The following is a 26,683-nucleotide window of genomic DNA, read 5'->3' on the forward strand; positions in this document are numbered from 1 at the left end:
TCACTTTCCGTTTCCCACATACCTCCTCCCCTTAGCCCTACTCAACCACTTCCTATCTCTATAATTTGCCCATTCTGGACATTTCACATAATTAGAATCATATAATTAGAATCATGCAATAGGAGGTCTTTTGTGATCAGCTTCTGTCACTTAGCATGCTTTCAGGGTTCATACGTAGTATAGCATGTATTAATACTTCATTCTTAAAATGGTTGGCTGAATACTCTTCCATAGTATGAATATACCACAGTTTATTTATCCATTCATTGGTGTAAAAAAAAGGCCTGCCCTTGCTTTGTGAATATTTGAATCATAGCATCAATTTTGTGTGTATGTATATACACAATGTATGTATATACACAATACACACACACACACACACACACACGCACATAGGCATTAAAGTATTAGAAGTCAGCATGCCTAGGTGTTAGTGCAAATTACTTCTGGGTAGTAACTTATATTTTATTCCCTAAATTTTATAGTTTTTTTCTGTTTTTTTCCACCAAATTGTGGTTTCTCAGTGGTTTACTACAAATACTCAAAATATAGTAACTTACCATTGGTGGATCCCCTTTGAATTCAGAATTTAGAAATGTTTTGGTTAAGAATGAATTAAAGCCTACTTTTCAACATATAAGACAGGTATTATGCTAATAAAATTAGTTAAGCTGAATTTTAAGAGATAGGTGTATTTATGTAAAATTATATGTAAACATTAAAAGCCTGTAGTTGGTTTGAGATAATTAATCTTTAAATCTTTTTAATGTTTTTGTTTTTGAGAGAGAGAGAGAGAGAGAGAGAGAGAGAGAGAGAGAGAGAGAGAAAGAGCACAAGTCGGGGAGGAGCAGAGAGAGAGAGGGAGACACAGAATCTGAAGCAGGCTCCAGGCTCTGAGCTGTCAGTACAGAGTCCGATGTGGGGCTCGAACTGATGAAACATCAGATCATGACCTCAGGTGAAGTTGGGCGCTTAACTGACTGAGCCACCCAGGCACCCCTTGAGATAGTTAATCTTAATAGAAAACTCATTTTCATATATGAAATATATTAAAGCTTTTTCGTGGCTGCATTATATTGGCCTTTACACTACTGTAGTGTTAACAAAATTTAAAGTGGAGATTTATTGCTGCATAAACATACCCTTTATTACATTGGACTGGATATTTCCTGTCATCCAGAGGACCCTATCTTATTAAGGAGTATTTAAGTGTCCTAAGAAGTTGAAAAATATAAAGCAGGAGTCTTGAAAATCCCTTAATAGTAAATTTTAAAAAGCATAGATAAATCTTACTAAGGGCAGTCAATCACCCGCAAATTAAAAGTAATTAACATTTCAGTTGGAGATACATATATTCCAAATAAATTATTGGCTCTTCCTTTAAAGGTTTCTGATCTTTTGTCATGTGATTTAGGCTTGTGGATTTCAAATGAAAGTGGCATTCTAGAAAGGTTCCAGGATAGTACTAATTTGCAGCTCTTTTCAACCTAAATAAAAGTCCTCTCCTCTGCCTTGAAGTGAATAATCTAAACTAAACTACCTGACATTTCCACTCAGTCCAAAGAACAGAGTAAAAATGCTGAATTGTCAGCATAGCTTTGATGTAAATCAGTAGTCACAGGAGACTGCAAAGAAGAACATAATGTAACCGTCAGCTCATCAAAGGTAAGCTTTCTTTAAAGAAAAAAAAATGCCCAGACGTGCTTCCTCTGAATTGAAGAATCATTTGGCCTCATTATTTTAAGATACACTTTCCTCCCCAATAAAATCAAGATAATTAACAGTGAAAAGCTTCTCTTTTTTCTCATCGATCTAACAGAATTATAAAAAATACAAATGAGAAACAAACTGTTATTTCACATGTTAGACTTTCTTTAAAAATTTTTTAAACATCCTTTATGCTCATGATTATCTTCCAGGGATCAAAGAAAAAGAAAAGTGAGGGGAAAAAATAAACTTTAAGTATACTTTTGAATTCATTTTCTTGGCAAAACTAAAAGCTCATTTTTTTCCTCTTCTGAATAAAATTATTCCCAGTAGTGTGAGTGTCTACATGTTATCTACACAAAACATGATATTCACACTAAGCAACATTGACATAACTTTGAAGATTGCAAAAAGAAAATGCATATTCTCAGCCTTTATGTCCTAACTGAATCAGAGTCTGCGTTTGACCAGATTCTTCTGTGATTTGTGTGCACATTAAAGACTGACACATGCTATTCTGTGTGGTAAGACATAATTTTCAGAAGTAACGATTTATTGTATTTTAGCATTTTGTTCAAACCATTTCAGACCAAAGTATGGATCAATAGCCCTTTGGAACCCAGGTTTACTTTGTATATGATCTTTGCATCCAGTGGAGCTATGCTCCCAAATATCTTGGAATGTAAGAAATAATAACCAGTTTTCTAGTTGGAAGGAAAACAATGTGAAGATGATCCAGTCCCACTCTTCATAAAAGGCAAGATACTTTTCGACATAATAGATACTCTGTCAGTTAAGGCACATTTGCAAATAATGAAGAACTCAGAGGACTTAAGCAAGAGTACACTTTTTTTATTAAGCAAACAAGATATCCTGCATTAGGAAGATCACCTTTGGCAAATTCTGTGGTTCGAAATGATCATTAAGAACCCAGTTTCTTCTGATAGATCCCAAGTGTTGACTTTCTCTTAAAACTAGCTCCCTTGATGGTCACAGAATGATCTTCATGGTCTTAAATAGGACTGAACAATGAGAAAAAACTATGTTGCCTAGCTCTTCATGCTGGATTGCCCTTATGTCTCATGGAGCATGTCGGAGTTACATGTAGCCAGGCAAAGGAATTAACATGATGGGTGTCAGACTTACCAAGATTTACACATGAATTGGAAGAGAGGAGCATGGTGGTAAGCTTGTCAGATGCTTCTAAATGATTCCAACTCCAGGAATTGATAGCTCTGTGTAATCCTCACTCCCTACCCACCACCCCCTTGATCAACTAGAACAAATTATTTGCTTATAATAAATGGAATATGGTGAAAGTAACAAGACATCACCTTCAAGATTGGGTTACAAGAAGAATTTGGTTTTTCTTTAATTTGCCCACCTTAATAGTGCACATCAGCTGTCATATTGCAAGCCCACTGTGAGCATCTAGGAGCTCAGGGTGAATTCCAGCCGACACGCAGCAAAAAGCCAGAAGGCTTTAGTCCTATAGTCAAAAGGGAAGTGGATAGAGTTCGAAATGGAAACTGCAAGTGGATCCTTCCCTAATCAAGCCTCCAGATGAGAATACAACCTGATCTATACTTTCCTGTTAGCCGGTGAGACTTTAAGCAGCAGACCCAATTAGCCATACCTGGACTTTGGAAATTGTGAGATAATAAAAGTGTGCTGTTGCAAGTTGCTGTGTTTGTCTCAATTTGTTATACTGCCCCCCCCCCCAAAAAGGCTAATTATAGGTAGGTAAATGAACACTGTCTTCTATAGATACAGAGAACTAAATTCAGAGACTGTGAGTCCTCTCCTCTTCGATGTGTGCCATTTCATAGTTGTATGGTTTGATTTGCTAGAAAATAATAATTTCAAATGATGGATTAATTATACCATAAAAATAGAAACCTTGGGTTGAACTGTATGAAATTGCCATTTTTTGCAGGTCAAAAATGATTAAAATTGGTGATTTTCATATTGTTCATCCTATATATGAAATGGTTTTAAGTAGAGTTGTTTTCAATATTAATAATCTTTAAACTGAGTCTTTGACTTTAAATGTGCTGGTATTAAAGGGCAGGCACTTCTCCTTTGGTTAGACCAAAGTCTTCCTTGGTTAAATGCAGAATTACTCATTTTGACCTTCAAATTCTAGGAAGCCTTTGTAATTCCTCAAATACCTTCCAAAATATGTGGGAATATTTTTTTTAACTCATTTACTAGTTTGATCCTTTTAGTCTGTTTTGTTCTTGTCTTAAAATGTGTAGTTACTATTATTTCAGGGTGTAGTAAGGGAATTCATGCCACAATCAGTTATTTGTGTCTCAGCGTGAAAGAATTGTTGTCCTTTCTTGAGATCCTTGAGCCCTGTTTTAAGATTAATAGGAAATGAACTTTGTGCTATAGACTTAATCTGAGCCTTGGTTTACTGACATAATGGAAAATACCAAAAGTCATTGATCTTTCTTAAAATGTTGATATGTGTGATGTGTATTTAATAAACTCTTGTTTTAAAATTTGTTTATTTTCAGAGTAAGAGAGTGTGGGTGGAGGAGGGGCAGAGAGTGGGGAGAGAGAATCCCAAGCAGGCTTCATGCTATCAGTGCAGAGCCCCATGCAGGGCTTGATCCTATGAACTGTGAGATCATGACCCAAGCCAAACTCAAGAGTTGGAAGCTTAACGGACTGAGCCCTTCATGTGCCCTTTCATATACTCTTAATGGGACCTCTAAATACCTCTTGTGGTTTGTAAAAATAAAAACTTTACATTGCTCCAGCACGTTCTCTAAAGCTGGACATTCTGACAGGAAGCCATACTACTTTTAAAAAAAGTGAAACATTCTAATAAGGGTTTTAATACATGCAGTAATTACTTTTAAATAGGTTCCTGGTTTTTCCTACCAACAAATATTAAAAGTGCAACTTCCTTATGAATCTCTTGACCATTACTGCAATAAAGATATTATCCTTACAATCATTCTGTTTCTGTGGAGTTAAAAAAAACTTATTTTTAGTTAATTTTTTTTGATCAAGCGGGGGAGGGGAAGAGAGAGAGGGAGAGAGAGAGAATCCCAAGCAGCCTTCATACTGTAAGTGCAGAGCCCAATACGGGGCTTGAACTCAGCAGCTGGGAGATCATGACCTAAGCTGAGATCAAGAGGCAGTCGCTTAAGTGACTGAGCCACCCAGGTGCCTCTTCTGTGGCATTTAGTGGGCTATTTTTTTTTTAATTGCGCTATAGTTGGCACACAGTGTTACATCAGTTTCAGGTGTACCACACAGTGATTCAACGAGCTTATCCTTTGTACTTTGCTCACCGTAAGTGTAGTTACCATCTGTTACTATATAATGCTATTACAATACCACTGACTGTATTCCCTATGGTGTACCTTTTATTCAAATGACTTATTCATTCCATAACTGGAAGCCTGTATCTCCCACTCTCTTTCACCCATCTTTACCATCTTCTCACCCTCCTCTTTTCTGGCAGCCATCAGTTCTCTGTATTTAAGAGTCTCTTTCGGGGTGATTTTTGTCTTTGTTTCTTTGTTTTACTTTCTAGATTCCATATGTCGGTGAAATCATATCTGTCTCTCTCTGATTTATTTTACTTACTGCCTTCTTTTCTTACACATACACCCATGAAACTTGAGTAAACTTCTAAAACATTTCAGTACATTGTATGGTTTTTATTGAGGGTCATTATTTGCAGATATTATAAACAAGAAAGTGAAGGACACTTTTGGCAAACGTTCTGGAACTGAGGTAATGAAAAATGCATGTTTTTATCCCTTTCTTTGACCCCTTTCTTTGACCCCTTTCCCATCATCTTTGTATGTACTTTCTTTGTGCATGCTTCTTCCTGAATTAACACCTTTTGGGTCTACTCTCTTTCCTGCAAGGACTCACGTAGATTCAATATAGACAACACAACAATACCCGCAGCAAAAAATATATAAGAATGGCCGGAAAAATTATGAAAATAATAATAATGGGGCCCTGCACCTAAATGATAGCAAAATTACTTTAAAGCTAAATAATTAAAAACAGTGTAGTAATGTTTCATAGAGAAACCCGGATCACTGTGGATGTCTATTAAAATAAATGTGTGTGTGTGTGTATGTATATATATATATATATATGTGTGTGTGTGTGTGTGTATATATACATATATGTGTACATATACATATACATATATATATATATACGTATATATATATGTATGTGTATATATACACACATACATATATATATACACACACACACGCAGGCTTTCCATAATATGAGGTTGGCTCTTTAAAACAGTAATAAAAATACATTTTAGAAAGTTGGAAATTTACATCATGCTGTACACCAGAATAAATTCCAAAGGAATCAAGGATATAAATGTAAAAAATGAAGTAATAAACTATTAAGGGAACCAAGAAGACATTTATTTGCCCCATCCTGGAGAAAGCCTTTCTAAGTATAACACCAATTCCAGAATGTACAAAAGAAAAATAAGTGTTAGATTTCACTACTTAAAATCTAAATGCATACTGTACTTAGAAAAGCCTTTCTCGTGCTGGCATGCAGCCAAGGTAGGGACCAAGAAGGGAAACAGACACAAAGACTGATTACCCTGTCTGCTGGAGCTCCGCTGCGAGGGCGGCGAGAGGTGGAGTGGGTCTGGCTGCCCTAGCTGGCCCGACGCAGGTGCGGTATCCGAGCAGCTGCAACAGTCTCCGGAAAGGTTTTGGTACAAAGCAGCTTGGTGTCCTCTGGGCCTAGCTCTTGGCACCCCATTTCCCCTTGGTGAGAGTCCAGAGCTCCCGAGTTTGCCACTTAGGAAACTTCTTCGAGATTGTGTGCACCTGCCTGGCTTTGACCACCAAACCAGCCAGCACCAGCTCAACGTCCCTGCTTTGAGTATTTATCCAAAGGTATCCTTTGCCTTAGCAAGCCTTCTCTTTGCCTAGTGCTTTCGAAGGCTCATCTCAGGCCACGTCTCAGACGCTCTTTTTTGAATGACGTGGACTTGATTCAGTCCACACACCTGTGAAGGCTTCTCACATTCCTATTGGTTTTTCCCTCATCCCCCCTGCTATCAAACTATGAATTTGTTTTTGGTTTTGTTTTGTTTTGTTTTTTTGGTTAATGTGGCTGTGTATATTAAATAAGATAGAACAAACTCGGGCAGTTCCGATTCCTATGAATGAGAATAACTGACAATTGGCTTGAGTTACTTTAGTTTACTCTCAGCCATGAAAGAGGCAGTGCAGAGGATACATAAAAAATTCAAGGGCCCAGGAGACTTGGCCCTCCAGTGATTCCCTTTGTTTCACATGAAGTGACCCCACAGTTGTGTGGTTTTACACACTAATGCAGGGTAAGGGATCCATCTTGTCAGAGAAGGCAAGAACCTGGCCTCTTGTCTTTCATTCTATAATACATTAGGCAAAAGAGGTCCCCGTTAAAGAGTTAGCTAGCCTTCTTAACGTAAAAGTGAGTTATTTCAGTGCCACCATCACCAAAACTTTGTTCTGTAAGTTCCAGTGCAGAAGTCTGCTCACAGCTGCAGTAAAACCTCCGTCCTTTTGGTATATGAAGACACTGCGGCCTGCAAGCTGTTTTGCTGTTCGCTCGTCACAGAGTCCTGTTTACCTATCCCAAACGTGATCACACAGTTCCTATGTCAGAATTACTATTGAAAGGGAAAGCCTAATGAAAACAGACCTGCATTCACAATGCACAGGAAATGTATGCCAGGCACTTAGGCCTTCTTGGACTGGCATGATCCACGGTAAGGACCCTGACACATGTGAAGAAATCATACTTCTTAAAAAAAAAAAAAAAAAGGTGGGGGGGGAGGTAAAAATAATGACAAGAAAAATGGATGTCAGAGGTAACAGAGTTAATTCTCGAAGTCTATGGGAAATTAGAAAAAACTGCTTTATTTTTATTTCAGAGCACTTAAAGAGTAAAGCTCTGTCAAAACAAGGTACTCGATAAAACAGTGATTATAAAAATAAATAGAGTTCATTGCAATTAAGAATATAAGTGTTTTGTATTTCCCTGATGATGAGTGATGTTGAGCATCTTTTCACGTGTCTGTTGGCCATCTGGATGTCTTTGGAAAAGTGTCTATTCATGTCTGTAAGCGATGAATCTTGGGAATCTACTCCCGAAAACATGAGCACACTGTATATTAGCTAACTTGACAATAAATTATATTTGTTTTTTATGTTTATTTTTGAGACAGAGACAGAACATGAGTTGGGGAGGGGCAGAGAGAGAGGGAGACACAGAATCAGAAGCAGGCTCCAGGCTCTGAGCTGTCAGCCCAGAGCCCGACGCGGGGCTCGAACTCACAGACCGTGAGATCATGCCCTGAGCAGAAGTCAGACACTCAACCGACTGAGCCATCCAGGTGCCCCGACAATAAATTATATTTAAAAGAATATTGCTACAATAAAATAATGAGAGGTAAAATTGCAAGTTGAGAGTATCTTCTAGAAAATAGCTTTAAAAATCAAGCTATGAAAAGTATTCAAAATCTCTAAAATGCAGAGTATTTGTTTAAATTCTACAATATCCACTTGTGTTTCCTCTAGAAAGACAAAACCAAGAATTTGGAGAATAAATACTAGATGAAAGTGCCCTGTAACAGAAAAAGAAGATATCTTCAGAATGTAAGGGCTTATTGAAAACTGAATTCAGAAAGAGTACAAGACCCACACATAAATGTAACATGATTGCATAACACCTGTGATTTAAAAAAATGTTAAAAATGTTTAAAAGAAGGGGGAAAAAGCATCATACTTGGTATTGGAGATACTAAATGGAGAACACATTGGGACTGATTTGAAAGTTCTAAGAAAAGCATTTAAAATGGAGAATGACCTAACCAGCAAAATGAATGTATTTTCAGATAAGCAATGAATTAAGTAGTTTCCTTCCAAAACATACATTCTGAAAATTTACTGTAAGTTTTCCTTCAGCAAAATGAGAATAAAATCAAGAGAGAGGAAGGCCCAGGGTTCAGGAAGCAGCAGGTGGATCACAGGATAGTGGGTTAAGAAATTCTCTTCAGCAATGTGTCCCGGTCCAGAAAAATGCAGCTCTTGGCAGTAGGAGGAGAAAGGTCTTTGGGAAAGATGTCTTTGTAGAACAAAGGCAACACCCTCCAGTAGTAGGCTGTTTGACTCAGAGGATAGAAATACTCAAGCGTATAATTGAGAGCTTCATGCAGTGAACGTTTCTGGAGCACATACTTGATTCTACACACAGCAGTATGTGCCGCAGTTGGGGGGGGTGGGATACAGAAAACATGTTTTCAAGGAGATAATACTCTAGTTGGAGGAGATAGGATATTTTTTTTTTCAACGTTTTTTTATTTATTTTTGGGACAGAGAGAGACAGAGCATGAACGGGGGAGGGGCAGAGAGAGAGGGAGACACAGAATCGGAAACAGGCTCCAGGCTCCGAGCCATCAGCCCAGAGCCTGACGCGGGGCTCGAACTCACAGACCGCGAGATCGTGACCTGGCTGAAGTCGGACGCTTAACCGACTGCGCCACCCAGGCGCCCCAGGAGATAGGATATACAAACAACTCCAACGAAGTGCGTCGTTTGGGATGCTATTACAATGGTTATGAAGGGAAAAGCGAGCCCAGTGAAAGAAAGACAGCACCGGCTATTCGGTGGTGTGGATGGAGACGTTCTCATAACAGCTACCTTGCGCGGAAATCTCAAGTTGTAGGAAGGAGAAAGAGGACAGTGCACCTGAAGTGTAGAGAGTAAAACGAAGTGCTGGAGTGGAAGAAAATAGAAACCTAATGAATGACCTCATGTAAACTTAGGGCCATGATAAATACTAGATTTAATTCTGAATGAGATAGGGTCCCTCTGTTGTACGTAAAATGGATTGTTACGGGGAAAGAGTAGAAGAAGGAAAGCCAATAAAGGCACTGGTAAAATAATTCTGAGGAAAGATGACACTTACTCGGAGTAGAACTTTAACAAGGGAAACGACAAGAGATAGATTTGAGATGTGATTTAAAGGTAGAGCTGACAGGAGTTTGGGCTCGAGTGGATGTGTAGGAGAGAAAAAGACATGAGTTAAGACTGACAGCCAAGTACTGCATGTGAAGAACTCAACAGAGTGTCCATTTAGTGGGACCAGAAGAGTGAATGAAAAACACATTTGAGGGGGCAGGAGACAGGGAGTTGGATATATCAGGCTGGAGTTCTTGAGAGATCTTCGAGATAGAAATAAACTCTCCCTCTCACTCTCGCTCTCTTTCCCTCAAATAAAAGTGAAATCATTAAATTCCGGGAAAAACACAGTGTCCCAAGGCAGCTATGGTCCAAACATGTGTATACATAATCTTGATTACTGAAATGTTTTACTTCAAATAAATTAGGGTCAATACATTTTATCCAAAACAAAGTTTGGTAATCTTGGCATACTGCTCGGTTGGTCAGGAAATACTATTTCTGCACTCATAGTATCTGCATTATATTGAATTTACAGTGAATTTAATTTTAAGCTTTGCAAATTTATAGGCAAGGCAAGAAAGTTATGATTACGGTTGAAGAAGAAATTGTAGGATTTAACAACCTTGACAAGTGTAAAAGTAAATCTGTAGGTGACAGATGGTGGGAGATGAGAGAGGAAAAGAATGTGGAGGATGCATGGAGGCAGTGACATCCTCATCCTACACGGAAGGGAGTCAAAAGCCTTAAGAAAATTTTATAGCACAAGAAATTGAGGAGTGAAGACATTACTTAACATCGTAAAGTTTCCCGGCACCAGAAGTAGTTATGGCCATCACTTGTTTGGAGACATGTGCATGTGGGCATTAGAATGAGCCAAAATTCAGGGCGCCTGGGTGGCTCATTTGGTTAAGTGTCTGCCTTTGGCTCAGGTCATGATCTCATGGTTTGTGAGTTCGAGCCCCACGTTGGGCTCTGTGTTCTCAGTTCACAGCCTGGAGCCTGCTTCAGATTCCGTGTCTCCCTCTCTCTCTGCCCCTACCCTACTCATGCTCTGTCTCTCAAAAAATGAATAAATGTTAAAAAAAAAAAATTTAGAATGAGTCAAAACTTTAAATTTCCTCTTGAGTTAATTTTTTCCCCTAAAACCAATCAAGACATGGAATTATAAGCCTATATCGTTTCAATGTGTTATAGCTTAAATTTTGGACATTACTTCCAGAAAAGTTATATTAGGAGTCTGTTACAAGCTAGGGAATGGTTAAGAAGATTTTCTATATTTATTTCAGATACGTGTGTTTTATTATTTGATTTTTAATATTAATAGAAAATGTTTAAAATTTATTTTCAAAGAAACATATTTACATTACGAATCTATAAACATTAAATACTAGGAAGAATAAAGTAGGACTAGAAAAGAATACGAAATTTTAAATGTTGCAATTTACACAATACAAAATTTTAACTCTTTCCTAAATTAATGTTCCCTGGGACTGTTAAAATTTGTCCCATTTCAAGGGAGCCTGGGTGGCACATTTGGTTAAGTGTCCGACTTCGGCTCAGGTCATGATCTCACAGTTTGTGGGTTTGAGCCCGGCATTGGGCTCTTTGCTGACAGTTCAGAGCCTGGAGCCTGCTTCAGATTCTGTGTCTCCCTCTTTCTGCCCCTTCCCCCACTTGTGCTTTGTCTTTCTCTCTCTCTCAAAAATAAACAAACAAGTAAAGAAAAATTTAAGATTTGTCCCATTTCACATTCAGTCACCCAGACAAGTGCAAAGTGCACTTAACCATCAGAAATTATAGGCTATATAGTTTGACCAATGTCTTTATAAAATTGTAGTACTGTATTTGATATAATGCCTTGTAAAAATAGAAATAACCTTATGACCCTGTGTAGTTTAAAAATGTTAAATGCTATGTTAAAACTGTCCTCAGCATTATATGCAAGACAAGATTACATAATGTTTATGTTCTTGTCATCACACACAAAGGGCACTGTTCATATTATCTATCCACTTGGGGCTGCCTCAAGCAAGATGGAAGCCTGTGTGTGTTCATTCATATATACGCTGTATGCATCACAGTGCTCATTGGTCTTGTGCTTCCAATTCCTGCACCTTGTTTACTACAGTAAAGCAAAGATTTGCAAGAGAACGTTTTTAATCACATGACTAGTCAGGTTTCATCACTTAGGGTAATGATAACAAAAATTATGGAGAGGCTAGTCTCAAGTAATCAAATCTGCCCATATAAATACTGGGTGACTTCTTTATTGAACAGAAAGCATTGTACTCTGTTTAGTCCGACCCTGTACTGCTCTAATAATTATTCCTGACTGAAACTTAGCCTACGATTTCATTTCTTCCTTAACCCATGGAGATCTTCACCTGGGTTTTTACATTCCGTGTCCTAAACTACCTTTATGTATGTGGTTTCTTCTTACATGCCAGCACCACAGAATCTGGCTTCCCGGCCAGCTTTTTCCTTTCCTGTCCAACACATGAACTGAGATCATGTAAAACTTTTCCATTAGGGTCCCCACAAAGAATAATTATAACTTTATTTTTTGGTGGTATCCTGGTGATTGAAGTAATAAGTGACCTTACTCTTCAGTTGAGATTTGCCATCATAAGGCGAAATACTTGATCCAACAGTGTAAAAAAAACTTAAAACTTATGCTAACCATGACACCTAGTCAAAAAGGTGACACGATCTGCTGGAAATCATGTAAGTGTGCTGTGAGGTTACTGGTCTGAATCATACTTTTCAAAAAAAAGTCTTACTCTCTTACAAGCATTCGTATCCACTTAGTGTCATTGGAATATCTACCTTATATTCTAGTCCTGACTTTAAGTGGGATCTTCCATTTCGCATTCAATTAACATCTCCTACCGTTTCCATTTTTAACATGAAATTGCTTCTCCTTATAATGATCATGTTGAATGGATGGATCAGTCGGGTTTGTTCTCAGCACATGAGTTCTTTGACTTCCTTTTCTCTCCCACTATACATCTTAATCCAACATTTTCTTGTAGTTATTTCTATATTTAAGTTCTTCCTTTCACACTCTTGTCTCTTGGACCTAGGTCATCTCTTCCACTAGAATCAGAACAATCCGGTAGGCACCTATTGCACAACACAAATTTGGAAGCAGCTGCATCATAAATGATTTTATTTAGAGTCAGCAGGTCCTTGTTGAGTCGGGTTTTTTACTGCATTGGTAAAAAGTTCAGCAAAATTGATAGAGAAAATCAAATTTTATCAGACCTTTTTGAAAAAGTTATCATCAATATGGGTATGCAGATACCTCTTAAATATGCTGATTTCATTTCCTTTGGATATATACCCTGAAGTGGGAGTGCTGGGTCATTGGATAGTTCTGGTTCTATTTGTAATTTTTTGAGAAAGAGTCATCCTGTTTTCCATAATGACTGTACCAATTAACATTCCCACCAAAAATAAATAAGGGTTTCCTTTCTTCAAATCCTCACCAACATTTGTTATGTTTTATATTTTTTATACTTGCCATCCTGTCTGGTGTAAGGAATAATTTCATTGCGGTGTTGATTTGCATTTCCCTAATGATTAGTGATGTTGAGCACCATTCCATGTACCTATTGACCAATGTAGCTCTTCTTTAGAAAAATGTCTGTTTTGCTCCTTTGCTCATTTTTTTTTAATGTTTATTTATTTTTGAGAAAGAGAGAGTGGAAGCTGGGGAGGGGCAGAGAGAGAAATTGGGAAACATAGAATCTGAAGTAGGCTTCAGGCTCCAAGCTGTCAGCACACAGCCGGATGTGGGGCTCAACCCCATGAACCACAAGATCATGACCTGAGCTGAAGTCGGATGCTTACCTAGGCGCCCCACCTCATTTGCCCATTTTTAATTGAATTATTAGCTTTTGTCTTTTTTTTTAATTTTGAAAAAAATTTTTAATGTTTGTTTATTTTTGAGTGAGAGAGTGCAAGCAGGGGAGGGGCAGAGAGAGAGAGGGAGACACAGAATCTGAAGCAGGCTCCAGGCTCTGAGCTGTCAGCAAAGAGCCTGACACAGGGCTTGAACTCTTGGACCTGCATGATCATGACCTGAGCCCAAGTCATAAGCTTAACCACTGAGCCACCCAGGTGCCCCTCTTTTTTTAAAAGAATTTTTAAGTTTAATATTTATTTATTTTGAGAAAGAGCATGAGCTGGGGAGGAGCAGACAGGGAGGGAAAGAGAGAGGATTCCAAGTAGGCTCCATGCTGCCAGCACTGAGCCCAAGGTGCAGCTCGAACTCATGAAACCATGAGTTCATGACCTGAGCCAAAACCAAGAGTCACACGGTTAACCGACGGAGCCCCCCAGGCTCCCCTTAGCCTTTTTTTTTTCTATTGACTGGTATGAGTTCTTTGTTTTGAGTATTTATTCCTTTTCAGGCAGACGGTTTGTCTCCCATTCTGTAGATTGCCTTTTCAATTTATTGTTTGCTTTGTAGGAGCTCTTTATTTTGGTATACTCCCAGCATATGTTGTCTGTTGTTTGGGTGTCTATTCTAAGGAATTATTGCCAAGACCTCTGTCAAGCAAGTTTTTCCCCTATGTTTTCTTCTAGGTCTTTTATGGTTTCAGACATTACATGTAAGTTTTTTATCCATTTTGAGTTAACTTTTATAAGCGATCTAAGATGTACGCATGTGGATATGCAGTTTTCCCAACACCATGAATTGAAGAGCCTGTCCTTCCTCACTGTGTGTTCTCTGCGTTCCCATGTTCATTGTAGCATTATTTGTAGTCGTCAAGATTTAGAAACAATCTATATGTTTTTTGACTGATGGATGAAGGTGTTAGGATATATAAAGGAATATTACTCACCCATGAAAAAGAAGGAAATCCTGCCATTTGTGACAACATAGGTGAAACTGGAGGCCATTCTGGCAAGCAAAATTAGCCAGACAGAGAAGGATAAATACTGCATGGCATCACTTACATGTGGAACCTTTTAAAAAATAATAAAAGCCTATTTCATAGAAAGAACAGAACAGTGGTTGTCAGGGGCTGGGGAGAGGAGCAAATAGGGAGATGTAGGTTAAAGGGTACAAACTTTATAAGAAAAAGAAGTTCTGAGCATCTAATGGAATGCATGATTACTGTAACTAATAATATGGCATCATACAATTGAAAGTTGCTAAGAGTAGATCTTGAGTATTCTCACCACATGCCCCAAAAGAGTTAACTATATGACATCATGGATTTGTTAATTGTCTTGATCTTGGTAATCATTCCACATTGTATATATCTAGTCACCATGTTGTGCATGGTAATACATGTTGTACATGGTAATAGATAGTACTCTATCTTTCAATTACTCCTCAATAAAGTCAGGAAAAAAAGGAATTTATCAGATAGTATGGAAAATAATCTTGGTTTTTTGGGTTTTTGTTTTTGTTTTTATTTTTGGAGAAGGGATATATCTGTATTTTTGATAGCTCCTTAAATGAAATATGGTCATGGGTAGATGTGGAATTGATACATGCTGCTTATCCTGTGGTATCTCATCTTAATACTGCCCTTTAGATTTGGGTGTTTTTAATATGTCAGATTGTTACAAAGTTGTTTTAAACAAAATTGAAAATCACTGTCTCCCCTTCAAGAAAACTGTCTCACCTTCAAGGTGAAAAAAACATGATTCAAAGTCTGAACTCATGTTCTTAATATGCCCTCTGTTCTGTGTTACTGGATTCAAATATGAGCCTCTATTCCTCATTTTACCACATTAACATACTAAGGATGGAAATCCAAAATACCACTCCAAAAGAGAATTTTAATTTAATTCCATGTCTTCCCATCATTAAGATAGGTCTTCATTTCTCCAAAAGAATTGGAAAAAAACCTGAGCCACTATTTTTAAAAACATGTTGAATACCCTCTGTTGGTTCTTTCACTGATTTCAAACACCTCTTCTCTCCTAGAGGAATAATTCGAAGTTATATATTCTCTTTGGAATTCCCTTAGTGTCCTATTTCTTTTCCTAGGATATATGCCGCCTTCTACCTTATTAAGAATTTACATTTGAAAATTACTTTGTTTTTTGCTGTGGGATTAAGAGTTAGTTGAGAATAGATATTGTTCCTTATTCATTGACATACTTCAGTGGCCAGTGAGCCAAGTCTATAGTGTTAGATAAGTGTTGAACTGAATCTAAACTTTCACTTTCCTTCTAGACCTCATTAATATCTTAGGTATTTTATGGAGAGTTTAACCAATGTATTGATGTTATCTTTTTCTTCAGTATTATCCATAATGAGTATAATTCTTTGATTTAACCAGTAAAAATAATATGTCAAGCAAAGAATTAAGTCAGGTCAGTCTATTATTTCTCATCTGGAATAAATAACATCTGAAATACGATTCCTAGTGAAAAATTCTGTAAAGACATGTAAGAATGTTAAGGAAAAAGCATATCCCTGCTGATTTTACGTAAATTGCTCAGCTTATTCCTAAAATCAGGTCATAAATTGTTAAAAATTTATCCAAGGCAAATCACATTTCTATTTTCTTGAATTTTGGGGGGGGGGGTGTATTATCATAACAATTTGTATTTAACTATATCACCAGAACATAGCTATAAGATTCAAAGTAGTATCCCATATGGAACAAGCCACTGTGAAACTACCAGTATTCCAAAACAAGCTATTGTCATTTGAGTATTTTAAATTAACTGTTCCTCAACTTAAGGTATAACTGAGTGCTGATTCATAGGGGTACATGTACCCCAATGTTTATAGTAGCACTATCACCAGTAACCAAATTATGGAAAGAGCCCAAATGTCCATCAACTGATGAATGAATAAAGAAGTTGTGGTTTATATACACAATGGAATACTACTCAGCAATGAAAAAGAATGAAATCTTGCCATTTGCAACAACGTGAATGGAATTGGAGAGTATTATGCTAAGTGAAATCAGTCAGTCATAGAAAGACCAGATATATGTCAGTATGTTTTCACACATACCTGGAATTTGAGAAACTTAACAGAAGACCATGGGGAAAGGGTAGGACCAAAAAAAAAAAAAAAATAGTTAAAACAGAGAGGGGAGCAAACCATAAGAGATTCTTAAATACACACAACAAACTGAAGGTTGATGGGGGTGGAGGAGCGGCGGGGCAGGGAAAATGGGTGATGGGCTTTGAGGAGGGTACTTGTTGGGATGAGTATCGGGTGTTGTATGTAAGTGATGTATTAAAGGAATCTATTCCCAAAGCCAAGAGCACACTGTATATGATGTATGTTAGCTAACTTGACAGTGAATTATATAATTAAAAAAAAGATTTAACTCCTACTTTAGTAGTATGAAAAACCAAGGATAAACTCAACACCACAGGTTTGCTGGCTTTTCACAACCTGAAAGTTATATTTTATTTCCTTGCAAGGCTTATCTAATAAAGTTAGGAAACATTTAGATGGCATTTATCCAAACTATACAACACAATTCAAGAAAATTAAGGATGTTAAATATAACATATCAGTATAGCTTGTACTAAGTTTACTTATTAAACCATCTGTTCATTCATGAAATATGTATCCTGTAACTATTTTGTGCCACAAATCTGTTAGACTTAGTCCTCATTTTCCTGGAGTCCATGCCTCAGCAGAGAAAGTAGATATCCCACAAGCAGTAAGAAATAGGATAAAAACTAACAAAGAGGGGCGCCTGGGTGGCACAGTCGGTTAAGCGTCCGACTTCAGCCAGGTCACGATCTCGCAGTCCGTGATTTCGAGCCCCGTGTCAGGCTCTGGGCTGATGGCTCGGAGCCTGGAGCCTGTTTCCGATTCTGTGTCTCCCTCTCTCTCTGCCCCTCCCCCGTTCATGCTCTGTCTCTCTCTGTCCCAAAAATAAATAAATAAATAAATAAATAAGTTGAAAAAAAAAATTAAAAAAAAAAAAACTAACAAAGAGAAGTATTGTTAATTATCGTTATAAATGTGCATGTCTTTATTCTATAACATTAAGTATATTGAAGGCATTTATGGATTTTTTAAAGCACCAAGTATAGTGTCTTGTAAATAGGTGATAAATATGTGTTAAATGAACAGAGAAATCAATATATAGCTCTGGTAGTCACGTTGAGTGCCTAAAGGCTATCGTGGTGTATGAGGAATGGCATGAGAAGTATTTTACACAAGGGCGAGAATGCATGCCCTCTAATTTTATTAGAAATGGAAAAAGGAAAATTCAGATTTTCAAGTAAAGAGTACAGAGCTTAGAATAGATGTACGAAAGCTTTCCAAAGAGTTGGTAGTCATTAAATATTATAATTTATTTCCAAATGAAGTTGTCAAATTCTTTTTACATGTCTTTGAGAAGAAGATAGGAGTTTCATCTGTTCAGGATACTTTAATTGTCTCTACATTATGCCAAAACATCTGCTAGTTGCAGTCAGTAGTAAAAAGTCCATACTGTCAATTGAAAGAATAAAATCAGTTCAATCATTTTGCTGGCATCCTGTAGCTCAAACAAACCTGTTGATTGACATTTTTATTTTTCTTCAAATTATTTTAACTTGATGGCAACTCCAAGGCTCTTATAGTTGTGAGTGGGGTAGATTAAATAAAATTTCCAAATTCCTTTTCTGCTATATGTGAATTAAACTGTTGTTATTTGTGATGTCTGAATATAAAATATATGTTACCTTTATATAACTTGAAGCTTACTTTAAGTACCTTTGAAAACATTTAAAGTGAGAAAATGCTGCAGTCTGTCTTTAAATTATAAGGAAAATTGCTAGAACTTAAGTTGTCCTCAGTGTTCAAAGGCCAGTGTGTTTTCTGTATTTCACTTGTGTAGTCATCATACATAGTGGTGTGCAGTGAAAAAACTTTGGAAAGAACACCAGTTAAACCAAAAGTGAGGAAATTAAGAAGGAAATGGCTTTTTACATTTTTTTGGAAAAAAAAATAAGAGCTTGGTTGATGTTCAATGAATACCTATTGGATAGATTAACTGGCTGATTGCTTTGTATGGTGAGTCGCTGATCTGAGGTATATATGATAAGAAGTGGTATTGTTAATCTGTTAATTCAGTGTGTCTAAAACAATACTTAATCTTCAGCTAAGGATATTTCCAGTGAGAAGAGGAAATTGGACAACACTGGTATATGGGGGCCAAAACTGCTACTTGTTTCATATTCTATTTGAGTTTTTACCTCATGATCGTTTAAGGTGATATTTCTAGTGAACAAAATAAATCAACTGCTTTGTATGGACATTCATATGTGTATAAATGACCAATATCTAAGGTTATAAGTTAATTCAATTTAAAAGTAATAGACCTTTATGAGATGTTCCCTTGTGAACATAGCATTTAGGCTAAGGGCTTTACATTTCTTTTTTGTTTGTTTGTTTTTTGTTTTGTTTTGTTTTTTTTTTTTTTTTGAGAGAGAGAGAGAGAGAGAGAGAGAGACAGAGAGAGCATGAGTGAGGTAGGGGCAGAGAGAAAGGGAGACAGAATCCGAAGCAGGCTCCAGGCTCTGAGCTGTCAGCACAGAGCCTGAAGCGGGGCTCAAACCCACAAACTCTGAGGTCATCACCTGGGCAGAAGTCAGATGCTGAACCAACTGAGTCTCCCTGGTGCCCCTACATTTTTTTCTTAGGAGTTACATAAACTAAGTGAGGAGGTACTCATTTTTCAGATGAAGTGATAAAGATAAGGGATCAATGTTAAAAAGGTGAGTGAGTAAAAACAGCTTTTGTGACCAGTTAGTCCTTAGTCTTTTTTTAAACTTTTTTAATGTGTATTTATTACTGAGAGAGAGACAGAGCATGAATGGGGGAGGGGCAGAGAAAGAGGGAGACACAGAATCCGAAGCAGGCTCCAGGCTCTGAGCTGTCAGCACAGAGCCCGACACGGGCTCGAACTCAAAAGCCGTGAGATCATGACCTGAGCCAAAGTCGGACGCTTAACTGACTGAGCCACCCAGGTGCCCCATACAGTTCTCATTCTTATAAAATAATATACTATTTTGATTATAACTATTCAGTCAGCGTTATCTCATATGTACTCAGTGTCATTAGTAGCTATTAAAAGATAAGAATAAAAGCTCAAACTTATAAAAGATTATTGATCATTTATATAAGGCTCACTAGGAATGTTTCAAACCTGTGTGTGGTTCTCTTTAAGTAATATTTAGATACCCTTGTTCTTTTTGGTTTGTGGGTCTGCCATTTTAATAAGTGACTTCTGGGGTGCCTGAGTGGCTCAGTTGGTTAAGCCTCCAACTTTGGTTCAGGTCATGATCTCAGGTTTGTGATTTTCAGCCCTGCATTGGGCTCTGTGCTCACAGAGCCTGGAGCCTGCTTCTGATTCTGTGTCTGCCTCTCTGTCTCCCCTCCACCACTCGCGCTCAGTTTCTCTCTGTTTCAACAATAAATAAAACATAAAAAAAACCCCAATATTCAAGCCCTAAGCCCCAGAACGGATGGATATGATAATTTACATGACAAAAGAGAATGAAATTAAATTTTCTAATCACCTGAATTTAGGATAAAGAAATTATCACAGCTTATCTGGGAGGGTGCTCTTATCTGTAATCACAGGGTCCTTACAAGTAGAACAGGGAGCCAGAAGAGAAGTCAGTGTCAGAGAAGAAGAAATGATCGAAGGATATCGTAGTGATGTGTTGGGGAGACCCATTCAGCCGTTGCCGCCTTTGACAGTGGAGGAAGGAGTCAGGAGCCATGTCCCGTGGGCAAGCCCTAGTTGTGGGAAAAGGTGAGGAAAGGGATTCTCAGCCGTGGTCTCCAGAAAGAGACCCAGTCCTGCTGACAATGATTTTGTACCAGCGACACCTTTATTGGACTTCTGCCCTCCCGGACTATGACATGATAAATTTATGCTGGCTAAAGTCACTAAATGTGTGATAATTTGTTACCGCATCAATAGGAAAGTAATACAACTCTCTCCCTCTGTGAACATCCAGTATACCAAAGGGGTCCTGGAATGGGATAACAGCAAAATGTTCCCATTTAGGGAAGGAAAAATGGGAGATAGGCAGCAATATTGGCTCACAGCAATGGTTTAACCTTGAGAGGAAGGCATTGTGATCCCGCTTTTCCCCTGCTAATTAGGAGAGTTTCTTAACTACTGCTGATTTTATTCTTTGTTGGCAAATTCGTTGCTTTTAAGTAAGGCTCAAGCTCTTTCTTCTGCAAACGTTATCCTCTGTCATTATTCTATACGTGAAATGGGTTGTGAGGATTATTATTTCCTTCAATATTACGTAGTTTTTACAAGCCACTCTTTTGCACATAGAAATCAGGAGCCATGATATTTTTGGTAACATAATCAAAAAGATATATTTAAAAACCTTAAGAGGCTTATTTTCTCTTGGATTCTGGGTAGTTCCTATGTGTTTACCACATTGAAATTATTTTCCAGACAGAGCTAGAATATGGTATTTTCTTCGGTTCTTTATTGGTGGTGTGTTGGTGGTTTCTTAGATATTAAATCCCTTTGAGTTACAGTAGGTTCATTTGGAAAGCAGGGATTAACATAGTAGCTGTTTTATAGGATTAACATGTGGGTGAAGCATGAAAATGTATGTAAATCACTTAGCTCATGGCCAGATAGACCCTAAATATTGAAAAAATTTGAGCTGTTGATGGCGGGGCACTCTTTCTGTTAGAATTACCAACACTGCAAATTATTGTCACTAAACCTAGTTAAACTTGGGATGTGAAGGCTGCTGTAGCCACACTGATCACATTTATCCAGTACTTTTTGCTCCACTGATGAAATGAAGAATTTAATTCACATTTTACTTCACTGCCAGACACTGGTGTTTTCCATACTTGTTTGGCTCAAGGGTGTTTGTGGCTTTCGGCATCTCTAGGATTACCATGACCAGAAGCGACATCAAAAAGAGGTGTTCTTTTTAAAATCAGACCAAGGTGGAGGGGATTAGAACATTATCTGTTTTGCCATGTAGTAACAGTAAGCTGTGGCATTTGTTATTGAGTAGTCACAGAAAATGGCTTCACCTATATAAGGGACCTGGCAGCAAACAATACGGCTGAAGAATCCAGAACTAGTATCCTACAGATAGAGATTGTTATAGTTTAAATGTGAGAACCCTTATTTAAGGAGGCTCTACTTATCTTGAGGGTGTCTCTGGAACAGAAGTTTCAGGCCAGCGAGGAGCTTCCAGGAATATTTGTTGTCATCGGTGCTGGTACCGTATCCTCCTGGGGCCCCGACGCAGAGGTCTTTTCGCTGTGGTATGGTAAATTCAGTACGGGGAATCCAAGGTATGGCTGTCTGCAATTTTAAGGAAGAGTGTGTGATTTATAGGACTACGCAGGGCCCTGTCCATATAGGATAGAGTTGATCCTAGGATGATCCATTTTTCCACATTTTGAGGTAAATCCATTTCCCCGGTTCATTGGGGTGAAGGTTAATTCCGATGGGTTGAAGGAAGCAAACATTTCCATACGTGTTGAATGCATCCGCCGCCTGTTGGAGATCAACTCTATGCCTAATGGCCAGAGAAACTTCCAGGTGAGAAGGAGTCAGAGCCTTTTGGAAAAGCCTCCCATAAGTCATTCCACATGGGACGAACTTTTAGTTTGCCCTTTGAGACAGCTCTCAGTCCGGTCAGAGCTACCGGTAGTAAACTGAACCAGTATTCCTGTGTTTCCTGGCACAACTTCGTCAGGGTCTTTTTCAGGGTTTTGTTAGCATGTTCTGTTGTCACAGAAGCCTGAGGTCTCCAGGCAGTTTGTACCCTCCACTTAATATTTAAAGCCTTGGTTACCTCAGAAATCATTTTTGATATAAAGGCGGGCCCATTCTCATTTTGGGTTGACCTTGATGATTGAAATCAGGGAATTATGTCTTAATAAAAGAACTTTATTGCTTTATTAGCTCTTTGTGTCCTATAGGGAAATGTATTTACAAACACCAGAAGGTACTTGAACCTTCCAGGAGCTATAGGCCTTACGGTGAAGTTTGTTTGTCCATCCTCCCCTGGCGCTGTACCCTGAATTTGAGTTGCTCCAACTGCAGGGGGTACTGGAGTTCTGGTTTGTACGTTATTTGTCTGGCATTAGGCACATGGTTTTTTTCTTTCTCAAAAATTTCCTTCATCATTTATGTGCTGACAGTCTTTATTAACGGTAGGTATAAAGCTTCCTTAACATCGTGAGTTGAGTCATGTGTAGTCTTAAGGATTCGTCAATCTGGTTGGCTTAGGTACCCAGATTATCTCGTCGTTCGCCCTCCATCCTCTGACTGTCCAATTTTACAACCTCTTTGATCTCATCCAGGAAGTAGGGTGGCATGAGCTTTTACAGTGGTAGAGACAGAATTAGTGACAGTTGCAAGATCCCCCCCCCAGACCTGGCAGACCGTTTTGTGACTGCAGCAGCCCAATTATTTCCCTTTGTTACCTCTAAATTTCCCTTTTGATGGACTCTACAGTGAGCCATTGCTAATTCTTTAGGCTTATGTGTGGCCACTAGCACTCTGTGCATTTCCTTGCCATGTTTAATTTCTGATTTCACTCTTTATAAGTGCTCTTTCCCTCCATTTGGCTCCACTGGCTTGAATTACAGAGAAAGCATATTTGGAATCAGTATAAATAGTTAACACCACACCTTGTCCTTAGTCAATTCTGATGCTCTGGTTAATTGGCAGTTATTTCTGCCTTTTAGGCTGTGGTGCCTGGGGCCTGTCTTGTAGCCTTTACAATAACTTTTAGGAATACTACCACATATCTTGAACTTTTTAGTCTATTTTCTATAAATTGCTGCCATCTACAAACCACATTTCTTCTGCGTTGGACACAGGTTTACTCTGGAGATTTTTGTGGCTAGAGTACATTTGATCAAATACTTGCTGATAGGTGAGGAGTAGGGTGGCAGCTGTAATAGGGTGGGGGGAGCAATGGTTATCTGTCAGCATGGCCTGATACTGTAACATTCTGTTTTGTAACAGCCGCAGATGTCCCTAGGTTTCCAGTAAACTAGAAACTTGGTGTAGTGTTCAGTCCTACGTTGGGTCGTAGTTACTTTTTCTGCTTCTTTTATCAAGAAGCATGTGGCTGCTATAGCTTTCAGTCAAGGGAGCCAACCTCTGGCCACCATGTCTAATTGTTTAGAAAAACAAGCCACCACCGTACTTTTTAAGGGCCCCAGCATTTGGGTTAACATCCGTACAGCTATTCCGTGCCTTTTGTGTAGATACAAATCAGCTTGTCAGAATCAGGTAATGCTAAGTCTGGAGGCTTCATACTAGTGCTTTAAGTTGCCTAACCTTAGTTTGCAGGGCGATAGGGAAAAATATTGTTTTAGTTCTCCATGATCCCAAGTCAAGGGAATGAAACAAAGTTGGAAACCGTAGTTTGGCGATTCATAGCCAGATACGTAAGGAAACCAGATGAATTCAGGATCTAGACCAGCTTTATAGACAAACAACAACCACTAAGAGACATTCAGAATCTAATGTTGACCAAGATGTGTTATTGAAGCAGTTTTTCTCTAAAATCACTCTCATTTCCCTCAAAGATAGCCAAATTAAGGCTAAAGCATGTGTAAAACAAATCCAAGTTTAACAAACTCAGCCTAATTATTTACATAAACTCAGCAAGAGTAGCAATTCACCATGTAAGTTTTGTTTTTGTTTTTTTAATTTGCTTTGCTGGAACTTTTATAAGGAATTTCAAATTGAATTTTTTTTTTAATTTTTTTTTTTGACGTTTATTTATTTTTGAGACAGAGAGAGACAGAGGATGAAGGGGGGAGGGGCAGAGAGAGAAAGAGACACAGAATCGGAAGCAGGCTCCAGGCTCTGAGCCATCAGCCCAGAGCCTGACGCAGGGCTCGAACTCACGGACCGCGAGATCGTGACCTGAGCTGAAGTCGGACGCTTAACTGACTGCGCCACCCAGGCGCCCCTCAAATTGAATTTTTAATATCCTCTCAAGGCCAGAAGCTAAGCCAAATACTTGACTTCAGATTTGCCTGAAATACCTGTATATTTCAGTAAATTCCTCTTCTCAAGTCCTCCAAAATATCCTGACGTTTCCTGCACCTGGCAGGAAGTGACCTTTATTCAGCTGGTAAAGCTGCTGAGAACTCTCTAAGCAAAGTATCAGGCCAACATTTCCAAGGGACTTTATTGGCTCCATAAAATTGGCCTTAGTTTCTAAAAGCTGTCAGGTCACACATACTTTTATGCTTGTCTTTCTCAAATATGATATTCCACTGAAAGCCTTGGTAATATAATCAATGTTTCCAATGGTGTTCTGTTAAAAACAAAAAAAAAATTCTCATTGAATTTATGCAAATAATCATAATTGCCATGAAAGAAAGGAAGAATACTCATTGAGAGTTTCTGATTTCTGGAGGGTTCATGTAAGGAGAAAAGAAAATGTTTCAATTTGTTCACAAAGGTATATTTTAACGTACTTCTCTAAGTCATAGATATTTTAAGAGAAAAAGGTTCCTCAAATTTGGAAGACTGGACATTAGAAAGTCAGCAGCATTTCAAACAAGATTCATAAAAGTATAATCATCTTCCTCAATTTATTCAGTCCCATGTTATTAATTCTTGTTCTGCCGGAATGCAGCTTTTCCATTAGTTGTAGAAATTCTTACTCAGTTTTATGATCTAAAAGATAACAAAAACCTGTGTTTGTCAAAAAGTCCTTTTCATGAATCTCCTTGAAGATGAAACACATTTTGCAAGAGCATGAGCACAATAACTGTAAATGACAAAAATATTCAAAAAATGGACATGGTTAAAGATCTGGTAAGAGTTCATTATAATGTAGTCAACAAGTTGTTCTGGATATTTCTTGTGACACACATTTCAATAATTAGAATACTGAGTGATGACCCTGTAGAGGATGTATTAAAACCTTAGGAATTTCAGGGGTTCCCGGTGGCTCAGTTGGTTAAGCATCCTATTCTTGGTCTTGCCTCAGGTCATGATCTCACAATTCATGAGATTGAGCCCGGCGTTGGGCTCCACACTCACAGTACGGAGACTGCTTTGGATTCTCTCTCTCTCTCTCTCTCTCTCTCTCTCTCTCTTTTTCCCTGCCACTCCTCTGTGTGCTCTCTCTCTTTCTCTGTCAAAATAAATAAAACAATAAAAAAACTTAAAGAATTTCATATAATTTTTAGAACATTTCCATATATAATATAATCCAAGAAAGTTTATCATCATCTGTTTGACTTTGCTTCCCATACCAAATGGGAAAGCAAATAACATACCAAACATAACATACCAAATAAGCAAATCTAATTAGTCAAGACTTCATTTAGAATTTGAATCTTGGTAACTTTGTTAAAAACCTCACAAAGTTTTTTTTGTTGTTTTTTGTTTTGTTTTGTTTTGTTTTATTATTTTGAGAGAAAGCCTGAGCAAGGGAGGTGCAGAGAGAGGGAGAGAGAGAATCCCAAGCAGTCTCCTCACTGTCAGTGCAGAGCCCAATGCACGGCTTAAACTCACAAACCGTGAGACCATGACCTGAGCTGAAGTCAGGAGTCACTTAACCGACTGAGCCACCCAGGCACCCCAAAAGCTTAATATTTAATCATCCATTTATCCAAGCTGGCAATATGAGATTCTGCAAAAGGTTGTAACTTATTAGCAAAACTAAGCTTCTTTAATATTGAAAAGTTTTACTTAACTAATCAAAGTCTTGTTAAAGACAAAGCATAGAAATTTTGTTTTTCTGGGCATATAGAAAAACTTTGTTTAGAACTTCTTATCAAGAGTAGACCAATAATCTAAGAAAACTTTGTCTTTTCACCAGAGAAAAGCCAAATTTCCATCTAATAATAGTGTACTTTTAAAATTCTTTCATTCCTGACCATCCATATGATTTTTTTTCAAAGATTTTCTTACAGACCTACTATCACTTTCTTTTTCATTCATATTTTGTCTTAAGCCTCTCTTTAATAACCAGTCACATTTTTGGACAAGATTTTTTTTTCCCTCAAGAAAAATGTATTCCCATTCCTT

The sequence above is a fragment of the Panthera pardus genome, unplaced genomic scaffold (genome assembly GCF_024362965.1).
Source record: "Panthera pardus isolate Hobbes unplaced genomic scaffold, ASM2436296v1 HiC_scaffold_27, whole genome shotgun sequence".
Taxonomy (NCBI): domain Eukaryota; kingdom Metazoa; phylum Chordata; class Mammalia; order Carnivora; family Felidae; genus Panthera; species Panthera pardus.